Source organism: Delphinapterus leucas, chromosome 5 (assembly GCF_059928025.1).
Source record: "Delphinapterus leucas isolate spDelLeu-1000000601 "Yukka" chromosome 5, BTC_Dleu_Yukka2, whole genome shotgun sequence".
Taxonomy (NCBI): Eukaryota; Metazoa; Chordata; class Mammalia; order Artiodactyla; family Monodontidae; genus Delphinapterus; species Delphinapterus leucas.
Genome location: NC_143133.1, coordinates 74378332 through 74393487, shown reverse-complemented (window position 1 = coordinate 74393487; position 15156 = coordinate 74378332).

Here is a 15156-nt window from a genome sequence, read left to right as displayed (position 1 = left end):
TGGATTGTTAAGAACCACTACCACCACCGCTACAGCAAACACAGAGCAGACACCGTTCCAAGTATTGTACATATTAATGCACTTAATCCTCATAAAACTCTATAAGATAGGTACTATTGTGGTCTTCATTTTACAGAGAGAGAAACTGAGACACAGAGAGGTTACATTACTTGCCCCAGGTCATACAACAAGTGAGCAGCAGAAGCTGGATTTGAATCAATGCACTTAGGCTCTAAACTCTGTGCTGTGGACCCTCACTTTACTACTCCCCTATGGGACTGTGCAATGTGCTGGAATAATGTTGGAAAAAAATACTATAAACTTACTAGATAGGGAGCATTTCATTCCACCTGTAGTATTCAGGGAAGACCTTCTAAAGGAGGCATGATGTGGGAGTTCCCTGGTGGTCTGGTGGTTAGGATTTGGTGCTTTCACTGCCATGGCCCCGGTTCAATCCCTGGTCGGGGAACTGAGATCGCACCAGCTGTGCAGTGTGGCCAAAAAATAAATAAATAGATAAAGGAGGCATGATGTGAGTTGAAGGACAAGCTGGATTTCAGCGGGTGGGGAAGGAAAGAGGTCATGAAGGATGGGGTAGGTGTGCATAGATGGGTAGAGGAGATGAAGAAAGGTGTTGCAGATGACAGAAGGGAATGAGAAGGAATATAAATTCAAGGCAATTTGGGGAAATAGTGGATAGACCAGTTTGGCAGGAGATAACTTGGAAAGGTACAGATGATGGTGGGATGAACTTGATCCCTGAAGGCAATGGGAAGCTATTGAAAACTTTTGGGCTAGTAAACAACATGAGTAGAAAATCTTCCTGGCTTCCTCCAGACCAAAACTGGACCTCAAGACTTGGAAACCCATCCTGCCCAATGACTGAATTTAGTTAGAAGTTAAGCCCAAATACAGAACATGGGTTTCAAGGGTCTCAGATCTCAGTTGTACAATTAGGCTACTTTGTTTACTTTCCTTTTTCATGTAAAAACACTATTTTTGAATGAACTTATTTACAAAACAGAAATAGAGTCACAGATGTAGAAAACGAACTTACGGTTACGAAGGGGCAAAGTGGCATGGGTGGGGGTGGGGGGGATAAATTGGGAGATTGGGATTGACGTATACACACTACTATATATAAAATAGATAACTAATAAGGACCTACTGTATAGTACAGGGAACTCTTCTCAATAATGACCTATATGGGAAAAGAATCTAAAAAAGAGTGGATATATATATATATATGTATAACTGATTCGCTTTGCTGTACAGCAGAAACTAACACAACATTGTAAGTCGACTATAGTCCAATAAAAATTTTTAAAAAACACTATTGTAGGTTTTAAGAGGATATTAATGATTAAAACAAACAAAAATAGCCCTGTCCTCATGGAGCTAACAATCTAGAGGGAGAAGACATAATGCACAAGATAAGTAAAGAGAATATATGAATATTTTGAATATATTGCATATCTGGAAGTTGCTAAGAGAGTAGATCTTAAAAGTTCTCATCACAAGAAAAAGATTATTTTTTAACTCTGTAAGATGATGGATGTTAACTAGACTTATAATAGTGTTGAGCATTTTGCTATGTATACAAATATCAAATCATTATGCTGTATACCTGGAACTAATTAATGTCATATGCCAATTATAGCTCAATTTTTTAAAAAAGAATGAATTATATAAATCTTTACATTTGTGTACTAAGTTTCTGGACAATGACACAGACTTATAAGAATCTTAGTAAGAATTCTTAGTAAGAATCCTCCTTCAGGAGATCTCAAGAGAAAGTCCATTCTACTGACTATAGTAAACAATAACAACAAAAAATATATATATATATAATATGTATATATAATGTATATGAATGTTAGATAGTGATGAAAGGAGAAAAATAAGAAGGGGAGGGGGACGAGAACAGTGAGGGTATTGAATTTTGGACAGGAAAACCTGTCTAAGAAGTAAATACTCAAAGGAGTTGAGGAGGGAACCATGTGGATATTTGGAGGAAGAGCTTTCCAGGAAGAGGGAAGAACAAGTGCAAAGGCCCTGAGGTGGAAGCATGTCTGGAATATATGAGGAAGGAAGTGGAGGGAGTAGGGGGGTGATTAACTGGAGGTAAAGTGAGTGAGGTAAGTGTGAGGTAGATCACGTGGGCCCACATAGGTCATAACAAGGATTTAGCTTTTACTCTGAGACCACTGTAGTTCTGGAGCAGAGGACTGACACAATCTGAGTGATGTGTTAATGAGATCAGTGTGTCTCATGTGTTGAGAATAAGACATGAGGATGAGTGTAGATAGGAGACAAAGGCAGAAACAGGAAGACCTGTTAGGAATAGGGTGGCAGCAAGAGAGAGGGTATTCAACTTTGAATATATTTTAAGGTAGAGTGTATAGAATTTTCTGATGTACAAAATGTGGAGGAAGAGAAAGAGAGGAGCCAGGAACAGCCGATGGATTTACCTGAGTGACTAGATTATGGGAGGAACGTTTTCTTTTTGGTAGTAGTGGAAGGAGAGCCATCAGGAGTTCAGTTGTAGATGAGATAGGTTGGCAAGCTCTATTAAACATTCAAGTAGAAATATCAGCTGGGCAAATAGTTATAAGATCTGGGGCTCAGGAAAGGGGTTTAGGCTAGACACATACACATTGGATCATAGCACATGGATGGTAAAGCCATAAACTGACTGAGATCACCTAGATAACCAGCTTAGATAGAAGAGGTCCAAGGACTGATCCCTGGGCACTGAACATTCAGAAAGGGAGGGGAGAACCAGCCAGAGAATCCAAGAAGGAAGGCTGGTAAGGTGTGAGGAAAACAAAGTGGGTGTGATGTCCTAGAAGCCAAGGCAAGAAAGGGTTTCAAGGAGAAGAATGTTATCAACTGGGTCAAATGCTGCTGTTCCGGCAAGTCAAGTGAGGCCGGAGAAAGGAGCCCCTGACTTAGCAACATGCAGCCTTTGTGACATTGAGAAGAGCAGCAAAGGTCAAAAGCAGAGAGTACAGCTGAGTGGTTTGAGAGGCTGGACACCCCCTATTTTATTTTAGCAATGTCATTCTCTTGGCTTGGCATCTTCTTAGGTGGGTACCTGATGGAGAAAAGGTCCCTTTTTAAAAGTGCTTCCATGGTGTTCTGCCTTTGCATGGCTTTTCTCCTGTGTTCATTTGTGGATTCAAGTGTTTTGGGTTTTTTTTTCCAGAAAACTTATATTGATGGAAACCTCCTTTGGGCAAAGGCATGGTGCTAGCTGGTGTGCTGGGTTAGCAGGGTAGAGGGAATTCAGAGAAATAGGAAGTGTAATTCCAGTGGTTGCTCTGGTGCCCATCACACTTCCCTTTCGTTCACTCTGGAAACATGTTTCACTGTGGTCTGGATATAGCTGAGGTTGCCTCACCCCCAACCAAGACTGGGCAGGTGACCTAGCCTTAGCCAACCAGAATGCTGGCTCTCCTCTGCCACAGTGATTGGTCCAAGGGCCAGCAGCCACCATCACACCAAAAACTCCACTCTATAGCACCTGCATCCAATAGCATACCTGGCTTGGGGAGGACTGAGATGTGAGTGGCTAGAATGGGGAAATTTTCAGCTTCCCCAAGAGGCCCCAACCTGGCAGTGTACATAGACGGGAGGCTGTGTGCCCTCCAGAGGGCAACTGGCAGGCTCAACCAGTAAGCAGGAAGTTGTGACTACAGGGAGATCCCTGGCAGAAGGGCAAGCCACACAGGGAACCTCCCTTTCTGACTTGGCCTCCCCCGACCGCTGACTCGGTACTTCACTGGAGGGACCTCGAAAATGGCCTGGCTGTTTTGCATTGTCAGCAACTATTACAAAGCCACATGATAAATGACGGCCTGTTTCCTCACTTCTGTTTTCGAGGGCGCACCACAAAAGGACATCACAATCCATAGTCATGCTGGGCCAGAACCGCCCTGCCCCCATCCTCTCCCCTCCCCCCAAGTAAGATTCTCCCCAGAGCATGATTGATCACAGGAATGGCAGGTCTCCAGCTGAAGCTGGGGAGAGAGGAAGGATGGGCAGTGGGATTAAAGTGCATGGAAAAGTTAAAAGAGGGAGAATTTTTATTTTTGCAATGTGCCCCTCTGCTAACCATTATTTTAAAGCTTCCTGAATGGAAACGAATCAGGAAACAGCAGTGGGACTAATAAAATCATACTGGGGAACAGCTGGGGATAGCATCAGTGATCATTAATAATACCACTATTGTGTGGGACCTTTGGTCATACATAAACTTGGCTAAAATCCTTTTTTTCTCCCAATGTCCCCAAGTTTTTTTGTTTTTTGGAGTTTTTTTTGGACAATGAGAGTGTAATTCAAAAAGTTAAGTGACTTGCCCAAGGTCATCCACACTGGATCAAGACAGAGCAAGAAGTTAAAATTATGTCCTTGTAATTTAGTTTCTTTACCCCTCCAGACTGGATGTGCTTAGCTTTCCTGCCTGTGCCCTTCTGCTGCCCCTCTGCCTGGGAGGGGATTCAGCTCATTTTCAGTTTCAGTGAACGAGGCTAACAATGTTACTTTCAACACTAAGCCAGAAGATGAATGTCCTAGAACTGAATCCCCATTGCTTTTTCTGGCAATTGACCTTGTTGACCTGGCCTGAAAATTGCCTTAAGCAAAAGCACTTCAGACCTTAAAGAATTTATTTTCTTTTATTCTCCTCTCCCTCCTTTGTTGCAGGGACTTTTGTCCACCTGGGCCTCAGTTTTAAAAAAATACACATTGATTTTAGCTTCTCTTTCTGTTCATTTGCTCATTCATTCATTAACTAAATTTATGAAGCATAAATATTTATTGAGCACTTACTATGGACCAGTGCCATGCTAAGTTCTGGAAGGACAGTGATGCAACCCAGTAAGGGGGTTAGGAAATCTTTCCCTGTGGGAAGGACTGATTAGCTGGGACTTGAAGGATGAATAGGCTTTAGCCAGGTGAAGAGGGGGCTGGAAGAGAATCCCAGGACAGCAGGTATACTTGGAGGCAATAGGAAGCAGGGTCCCTCAGAGAAGTGCCCAGGTGTTCAGTAAGCCAGGAGGAGGACGGAAAGATAGACTATAGAGGCGTGAAGGCTGTTAAGGGGTGTTGACTTTCTCCTAAGAACCATGGGAAACTGGAAGAGTTTTAAATACACAAGCTTCTAGCTCCATCTCTCTCTCATCCTAGAACTCTAATGGCTATGGGAGAAAATCAAATGTGTTTTGATAAATACCTGAGTTCCCAGGCCCTGGCCACTCCCATGCATCTTTAACTGTGGGTGTGAATTCCCCCCAGGCCCTCCCATTACAATAAGAGAGGAGAGGGAGTCCTGAGAGGTACAGATCGTCCCTTGGCAAGATCTAATTTCAAAAATGACCCTGAACAGAAAAATTGTTGAGAATCCCAGTGACCAAAGCGATCCAAAGAAGGGGACAAGGGGACACGCACACCGGGAAGGAACAGTCCTAAAATTCTGTGATCCAAGGCCAAATTCCACTAGTGCCTCACAAGGCACCGGGCCACACTCCTAACTGTGCGGGGAATCAAAACACAGTGACCCGCCTTGTCTCCCGCTGACTTGTTTTAGGTGTGTCCTTGAGATTCCAGCCCTGATTCTCCAGTCAGGGAGTGGAATCTTGGAACGTGCTCCTTTTTTTAACCTTTGGCTTTGCCTTTTCACACATGTACACCCCAATTCCAGAGCTGCACCTGTTGAAACCATTTTCATCATTGCTCCTGCTGCTTCAAAGCCATTTCCTCTGCAGACCCCGGAGAGAAACTGTCTTGTCTGAGGCCTCCCTGGCAGTGGAAGAGAGAGAAGCCGAGTCTTATTGTTCACTAGGCATAATGGTCCTGCCTCAGGACCTTTGCTCGGGCTACACATCAGCCTGGACACTTTCTCGAGATACCTGCCTCACGTCGAGTCTTTGCTTATCTATTACCTTCTTACTAGGGTCCTTTCTATCCTATTTAATACCACCCACCTGCTGCATATCCTCCTCACCCTACTTTCCTTTTCCTTTTTTCTATACATGTGTCTTAGAATACACTATGTAATTTACTTATGTACTGCACTCATTGTTTATTGTCTGTTTTATCCAACTAGAATACAAGCTCACCAAAGGCATGGGAGTGTCCCAAGTACATAAAGCAGTGCTTGCATGTGGTGAGTGTTCACTGAGTATTCACTGAATGCTTTTCCAGCAGGATGATGCATTATTTTCTCCATATTACTTTCATGCTTCGTTGGCGGTGGACGCCGACATCATCAAGGTGCATGGTGTTACGCACAGGTAACATCTCCGCTCCAGGGTCCTCTGAGGTACCCTCAATATTCAGTCAATTCTCCTTAGACACATAGGAATGAAATGAGGTATAAGGAATTGGTCTCTGGTAGGCACTGAGCATCAAGGTGAAAAGGTTTGATGCCCAGAGGCAGATGTATAAACAAATGCTTTTAAAATGGGGCCGGGGGATTACTGAGCCCTGAGAATTGCCTGTTGGTACGAACTCACGAAGTCAGGAGGTGGCAGGCAGCAAACACTGACCACACTCCAATCAACAAGGTCAGCGAAGAATTTACATGCAGGAAGTCATCTATTTTTAATATTGCAATTGCTTTCCTGTTTTCCTTTATTTGGTATGTTACCACAGGAGCCCCATTCCAAGAGTTTTGTTTGAACGCTTTCCTCTCCCATTTTTCTTTTTTAAGTTTGGATGCAGCCTGGTATTTCCAGAGAGCAAACGTTCTCCTATTATTTAAAGAAAATCAGGAGGCCGGGTCATCTGTCAGGCTGAACAATGCTGGACTGATGTAAAGTGTGAGGGTCACAGAGGTTGGAGATGCTAAAGGGTCGGGCCGAAAGTGAGCTGTCTTCTGGGGGATGGTGTGAAAGGGTGTGCCGCAGGCAGCGAGGGGCTGCTTGTGTGCTGGGTGAGCCAACCCAGGGAAGCAGGAAGTTTCTTGCCAAACTGGCAGGACTTGAAGTGAGTCCCCAATGGTCTAGTGCCCACCCCCGTCCTACCTCACCACGCCCCCACGGTGCGAGAGGGAAACATTCCTTTCATACCCAAAACAGTCTAAGCCCCTCCTGGATGTATTTTTCTGGCCAATTATATGTTATTTAGCTGAGGTTTTATAGACTTTGTATTTTCCAAGCACCGAAATTGCAAAGTTTCCCAACTGTTTGATTATAACTCCACAATCAACCCTGTTTGCATTACCCTTTCATTAGCCCTTTGCAGGGCCATGACTCGCAAAGCCTGGGCGGGAACACAGGCAAAAGCAGTGGAGATTTTTCGGAACACAGAATCCTTATTGTAATGAAGTTAACGTTGAGCTACATCTGGGCCTGGCTAACGAGGTTCACTGGGTCCCAAATCCACAGGATGGTCCTCCCTTCTGTGTGGCTGAAAGACTTGGATTTGAGCTGATGGACTGTTGTTCATTCTTGGAGTTTACTCCCCTGTCTTCCACCGGCCTCCCTGGCCCTGGTTATGTGGCATTTCAGCTCCACTGAAACAGTCCCAAGGAAGGCACTTCCCTCTCTGAGAAGCGGCCCTGGACTTCCTGCTCTGACCTTGCAGATGTTTCCTTAATTTCTCCTGGAAATCTTGATGGTCCTGCGCTGCAAGTCCTAGATTCTTGCCTCTCCCCCCCTCCTTTCTACGATCCTTGTTTGGTGTCTCTGAGTCATATTCAGAAGTCCAGCGTGGGTTCCTTTTTGCTGGTGGCCGGCTCTACTTATTTTTTCTGGTGACTTTGGCAGACTCTGAAGGGAAACGTTTTCGTGGAACAGAAAGACTTTAAGCGCACTCATCTTTCACAGAGACCAGGATTAATATTGCAACTAAGACAGAAACAACACCAAATTTTTCGTAGTCAAAGTGATTTCAAACGTTAACCCATGGATCCAAATGGAGTTGTGCAGTGAGCAGTGCTAACCCCGTATTAGACAAGAGAACCTGTCAAGGTTAAATAATTCATTGCCGATCAGGGCAGAAGCCCAACAAGGAACTCTCACCACCAGTACCATCTCCAGAACCGGAGTTACGTTTTAGGAAAACAAAGCATTCCACTTTGTAAGAGTAAAGCAAATATCCCCTTGTTCTAGACACTCACCACTGTTGTCTCAGGCATCCCTATGCTTTGAAAAAAATTGTATTATTTGAGCCAGAATTGGCTATTAATATCCCATAATTTGTTCAACAAATAATATAGGAAATACATATAATAAAATATAGGCTTAAAACTGAATAACAGGGTCAGAGATATGTAAATTAGAACAAGTGCAGAGTGAAGATGAGGGAATCCAAAAAATCTTACCAAGTTACAGTAATTGAGCAGTAAATTTGCCTCATAGCTTCTTGATGGCCAAAGCAAAGAAAGAAATATGGTCATTTACACAGATGTTATTATCCACTAGGGAAAAACATTACCCTTTCCTACGGAAACAAAGCTTTTTGCTTTTAGTTCTGAAGGATATGTCTCATGGAAGTCTTCAGCAAATGAAGTAACATTTTCATAAAGTTATCTATTTCAAGATATATCCATGAAGTGACATCTTGGGTAGATTGCATAATCTCTCTGAACAGCAGTTTTCCATCATGTCCATCCATTTTAGGGTGTCTATTACCCATGCCTGGGCAGAGGTAAAGCTGTTTCATTTCAATAACTGTATCTAAAGATTTCATGTGTGAAGCACTGTGCTATGTGCTCCAGGAATATAAGATTTTTAAAAAGATATGGTCTTGGTCCTCTGGGTGCATAGCCCAGTGAGGGGGGACACATAAATACACAAATAATTACCATACAATGTAGCTTGTTGTCTTATCTGTAACAGAATACCATAGACTGGGTGGCTTAAACAACAGACATTTATTTCTCACAGTTCTGGAGGCTGAGAAGTTAAGATCCAGGCACCAGTGTCTGGTGAGAACCTTCTTTCTGGTCTGCAGATGGCCATCCTCTTGTATCCTCACATGGTAGAGAGCAGAGGGACAGCAAACTCTCCTCTCACTTCTATAAGGGCACTTATCCCATTCACAAGAGCTCCACCCTCATGACCCACTCACTTCCCAAAGTGCCCCCACTCCTAATATCATCCCATCAGGGGTTAAGATTTCAACATATGAATTAGGGGGACACAAATATTTAGTCCATAATACTTGTGTTTAGGAGTGTTACAAAGGGTGAACAAAGAGCTGTTGGGTAAATTCATTTTCCAAAGAAATTTCCAATACCCTTTTGATATCATTGTGTTATGAGGCTGGGTGCATACATATCTGAAACTGCTTGGGAATGACAATAGCTATAGACCCAAGGATTTCTCTGACTGACTTGGTAAGAAATATGTCAATCCCTAAAGTCACCTCTCCAGACAAGGGTCCAGTACTCTCTGTAGGCCACATGCCCACCCTGGTAGCCCAGACTGGGACCAGAGTGGGGTGACTGTCCAAGGGGAGGTGTGGGTTCTGTTACCCAAATCAAAGCTGCTGGGAAGCTCAAAGCCACAAATGTCCACTATCTGGTTTTCTCTTCTTCAAACATGTCCCCTATTTGCTAACCTGGATAATTTAGTTTTTTCTGGGCTCCCTGCAACCCAGATTCAGTTGTCATCTCTAATTGAACTCGGGAAGACAGAGCAGATATACAGCATTCAGTTTTCTTATTATTGGGAGAGAAACAGTTAATTGTAAGGAAACAACAGTTCTGCCCTCTTTTCTGGCTAAAGCAGCTTAATTTATAAAATGTTTCCTATCACTTTGCTGCTGTTACCAAGGAAGCTCGATGGAAACCCTCCAGCACTTGTGTAATTCCTTAAATCCTGTACTCCTATTAGCCACCAAACCCTGCTTGGGTCACTTGACCCCAGAAGAGCAAGGCTGAAAAAACGAGACAGACACACTAGAGCCTCACTGTGAAAAATTCATCAGCTCTTGATATGAATTATGGCATAAGACAGAGGAACACTCTCACATATATCCTGGTGGGGCTTGAGGGCTGCATCTTTGACATACATTCTTTTTCTTCTCCCAACCTGGATCGGATGCCCACTCTTATTCCGTCTCACACTCCAAGCGTGGGAGGGTGGGCAGCTGGATGAAGTTCGTCAGGGAAACATGCCTTTCCACTCAGACCACATGGTGCTGTCTTGACTCTATCGGTCCAGGGAACATAGGAATGGTGGCACGGATAGTGTGAAATAATAGTACTCAAACATGATTTTTTTTCCCCAAAGCCAATCTACACTGCATGTGGAATTCCATCATTGCGATGAATGCTTGAGTTGTGTTAACCATCGCACATATATGCAGAACAGGCTTACCTGCTTAATTCTGTTAGGCTACAAATCACTTTTCTCTCATCTCCAAACACCGGCTGAAAAACTCCCTCAAAGGTGTTTCCTCTTGGGCTTCCCTGGTGGCACAGTGGTTGAGAGTCCGGCTGCCGATGCAGGGGACGCAGGTTTGTGCCCTGGTCCAGGAAGATCCCACATGCTGTGGAGCGGCTGGGTCCGTGAGCCATGGCTGTTGAGCCTGCGCGTCCGGAGCCTGTGCTCTGCAACGGGAGAGGCCACGACAGTGAGAGGCCCGCGTACAGAAAAAAAAAAAAAAAAAAGGTGCTCCCTCTGAACCCCGAATTCAACATGTCTGACTTCCATATGACCAAAACCTCAGAATTATCTTTGTTATCTCCATTTCCTGTTCTCTAATTATGTATCAGTCTGTTTATCAACCTATCTTCCCCTCAACAAGTATCTCCTGAGCTCCTTCCATGCGGCTGGCACTGTGCAAGGCCCTGGGAATATGATGCGGAGGAAGAGAGGACATGGTTCCTGCCTCATGGAGGCTCCCATCTGATAGAAGAGACAGGTGTTACCCCAAATCATCATAGACACAACTAAGAAATTACAACCAGGACAAGTGCTAAAAGGAGAAATAAGCTCAGTTGATGCTTCTTTCATAATTACTCCTGAGTTTATTTTTTCTTTCCCACCATGGCCATGTACCTTGACCAGGATTTATCACCTCATGTCTAGATCTCTGCAATAAACCTCCTCTTCTATTTCCCTACTCAGCACAGTATGAGGACTCCTCATTGCCAACACACCTTGGACCTTTTTTGGACCTGGGTGCCTCATTCTTTGAATGGTCCTTCCTATTTTACCCACTCACCATTGTTATCTCTCCAAATTCTACCACTATTTAAGACCCAGCAGATACAAATGAACTTATTTACAAAACAGAAATAGACTCACAGACAAAGAGCACAAACTTATGGTTACCAAAGGGGAAGAGGGATAAATTAGAAGTTTGGGGGCTTCCCTGGTGGCGCAGTGGTTGAGAGTCCGCCTGCTGATGCAGGGGATGCGGGTTCGTGCCCCGGTCTGGGAAGATCCCACATGCCGTGGAGTGGCTGGGCCCGTGAGCCATGGCTACTGAGCCTGTGCGTCCGGAGCCTGTGCTCCGCAACGGGAGAGGCCACAACAGTGAGAGGCCCGCGTACTGCCAAAAATAAAAGAAGTTTGGGATTTAAAAAAACACACTACTATATATATATATATATACACACACACACACACACACACACACACACACATATGGAGTAGATAAGCAACAAGGACCTACTGTATAACACAGGGAACTCTACTCAATATCTTGTAATAACCTATAATGGAAAAGAATCCAAAAAAGAAAATATATATATATATATTCTCTGCTTATTTTGTGAATCTAGGCAGTGGGCTCTAGGGATCTGCCCGAAGCATTTGCTTATTGTTCCCATCTTCTTCTGAGCCAGCATGTCCTGGACCCCACTTAATTCCTCAAATCTTCATAGACACAAATAAGGAACTATAACCAGGACAAGTGCTAAAAGGAGAAATAAACTCAGTTGATGCTTCTTTCATAATTAAACTCGTGAGTTGTTTTCCCTTCAGCATGGCCATACACCTCGACCAGGATTTACCATATATTTGCTGTATACCTGAAACTGACACAACATTGTAAATCAACTATATTTCAAACAAAAAAGACCCAGCAGAAGTGTGATCCCATCTTTGAATCTGTCATCTCCAGCCAAAATTGAACTCCTACCTATCCCTTCAAGAAGCACTTCTTGTCCACATCATTTTAGTGGCATATCTTTTTTTTTTTTTGCGGTACGCGGGCCTCTCACTGTCGTGGCCTCTCCCGTTGCGGAGCACAGGCTCCGGACGCGCAGGCTCAGCGGCCATGGCTCACGGGCCCAGCCGCTCCGCGGCATGTGGGATCTTCCCGGACCGGGGCACGAACCCGCATCCCCTGCATCAGCAGGCGGACTCTCAACCACTGCGCCACCAGGGAAGCCCATAGTGGCATATCTTATATACCGTGGTCATTTGTGTGGATCTTCTGTCCTGTTAGTTTGTAAGTGCCTGCAGGGCAAGAACTCCATGTTCCATGTAGTGGTCACTTGCCATAATTTTGGCTGTACCAGAATCTGAAGTTCCTTTCCGTATTTTGGGAATTGAGTCTTTGTTAAAGACCCAATCCACATCCTACTACAGAAGTCCCCAGGCACTCATGTTCCCAGGCTTCTTTGTTTTTAGGGTTTGGACATGGGACTTAACGTTCTTCCAAACAGATGCCCCAAACGGAGAGCTAATGATACAAAGGAGCAAGGATATCAAGGATGCTCTCTGGTGGAGGCTGCAGCCCAGCAGTGGTGGCAGGGTTTGATGGCATCTTCCAGTGCCCATGATGGTGGGGTCAGTGGCAACAATTTCCTCACCAGATTGGGTCTGTGAAATGACTTTAGGGTTTCTCCCTGTTGGCATAGCCAGATCTCTCCAGGATTCCGTGAGCTACTCAGTATCCTTCCGTGAATCCCTTCCTGCTTAACTCAGCTGCAGTCTCTCTTAGCCTCCAAAGATAGTAACACAGAGCCTCAGTCATTGTTAAGAACTTTGTAAATATTTGTTGAATAAATGAATAAACCTATTATTGCTAGCTGTAATTGCCTAACACAGTGTTTTCTCATCCATGAATTGGCTAAGAATTCCTACCCCAAAAGGGTGCTGTAAGAATTGGATGAGAAATGTATGCACAGCAGCTAGCACGTAGTAAGTAAGCAATAAAGAATAGTCCTGGGGTAGAAATAGGGATCTGATGATGACGGTGCTAATGATAGATCAACGAATGCTCCCCGCTTGCACAGGAGGAGAGAATTTGAGAGAGTTCTGTCAGGGACACGTGCTTAACTTCTAAACTTGCTTCATGTCATCCATATTTAAATGTTGGTTGCCTTTGTGTTTCCAAGAAATCTGAAAATCTGAGGGTTGTATGCCTGGGCTTGGCACCTGGCTGGACCAGGGAATGCAAGTCCATGTGAAAACTCACCTGAGAGTATACTGTAAAGAAGTGTTTCTTTTGATGTCATTATATCACCTTGAGAGCCTCGGAGAAACCCAGCGTTTGACGCAGGAGCCTAACTCAGGAAACCAAGGTTAAAGAACACCAAATCTTGAGCTAAAAGAAGACTTTTTCAAAGAACCAGAGCACCCCTTGCAGGACAAGAGAGGAACTTGAAGAATGAAAGTATGGTCAGGCAGCCATGTATGTACCTGCAAGGAAGAGAAAGCAAGAGTTCAAGCAGACAGCAAGTTGAGAATAGCTTCCAGCTGACCAGACAGTGAAGAAGCAAAAGCAGATGGCAGCCCAGCTCTGAAACCAGTTGCTGAAAAGAAAGGACAGTCTTAAAAATGTGTGACGTGGCAAAGACTCTTGGTCAAATAAACTGTTATTTATTTATGCCTCTACCAAACAGATAAACAACTCTCACATATTCATACCCAGGGTTAGTGTTTTTGATAGTTTGTTCATCGTGGGGTTTTTTTTTTTGCATTGTTTGACTTTTTAAAAATATGGTATTTAAATATTTATTTTGATTGCTGACTTTTGGGGGAGTCCCCCTAAATTTTTCTCCTCACTGGCCTTACCTTGGTCCTGGCCTGACTCATACCAAATTGTAGTTGGCAAATATTCCCGCATAGGGTCACATTCATTCTTCATAGCAATCCGACAGGGAGGTAATGCTATCTCCATTTTATGGCGAAATAAACTGAGCCACTGGACGATTCAGTGTCTTGCCAAACTTCATGCAGCTAACTGAAATTTTTAACCTGTTCAAGTTGAATTTGAACACCAGCTGCATTCCCAAAACAAAACTGTAGTCTAGGACAATAGACAAAGGACAGCATAGGGAATCAGGTAATACTGGATTGAAACATAAAATTCATTCTGAGCAGTATTATAATTGAAATTGAGATAACTGTATGCTTAAAGCAGAATGACTATAAGTTTCCAAGGAATTACTTTCCAAGGAGCACTTGACATGTGACTCTTGAAAAGTCCTATTGAATAAAATGTTTCCATGATATCCTCTTCTCCAAAGAAACATCTTTCTCCACAAATTCTTTAAGCCATCGGTTCTATTTGGCATGCAAGCCAGTTCAAAACCCTACTTGTGCTCTCCTGGTCCATCATAGCAACCTGCTCTAAGTATTCATTTCTTCCTTAGTTAAAACCAGGAATTGGTTTCCCTTGGATACACACCGTCAAAGCCAGTTTTAATTAAATTTCTGAGAAAGTTGGCACAATGAAGGAAAAACATTTCACTGGCCAGACAATCTTCATGAGAACAATATCCATAAGTTCTACAGAAAATTGTTTTCATTATTTTATAATTATAGCTCATTCTCCCTCACAAGCTTATCTACAGAGAGCTTTCGGAAGCATATAGGCGAGAACCTGAAAAAACTACAGCCAGCTGAACTTGGCCCAGAGGTGGAAACACCCCTGACGGGCCCTTACGGCACAGACTTCAGCACTGAGGGTATTCAGGAGAGACAGGGCTCCCTTTCAAGTGCTTGCTTTGCAGTTTCAAAGGCGCAGCTCTTCAGTAGGGAGACTGGTGGATGAATCTGCTGTGGAAGATCTCAGAAAGAGAAGGACTCATTAACTCTTTCACGCATGTGCTTCCAATCTGGGTTTTAGTGATGCTAAGAGAGCTCAGAATTATATGTGGAGTCTCCTCGTGTAGCCCAACTTTTATTGCAGAGAGAGGATCCCCATAAATTAAGGGGATGCATGATTGTGACAGGGATATTC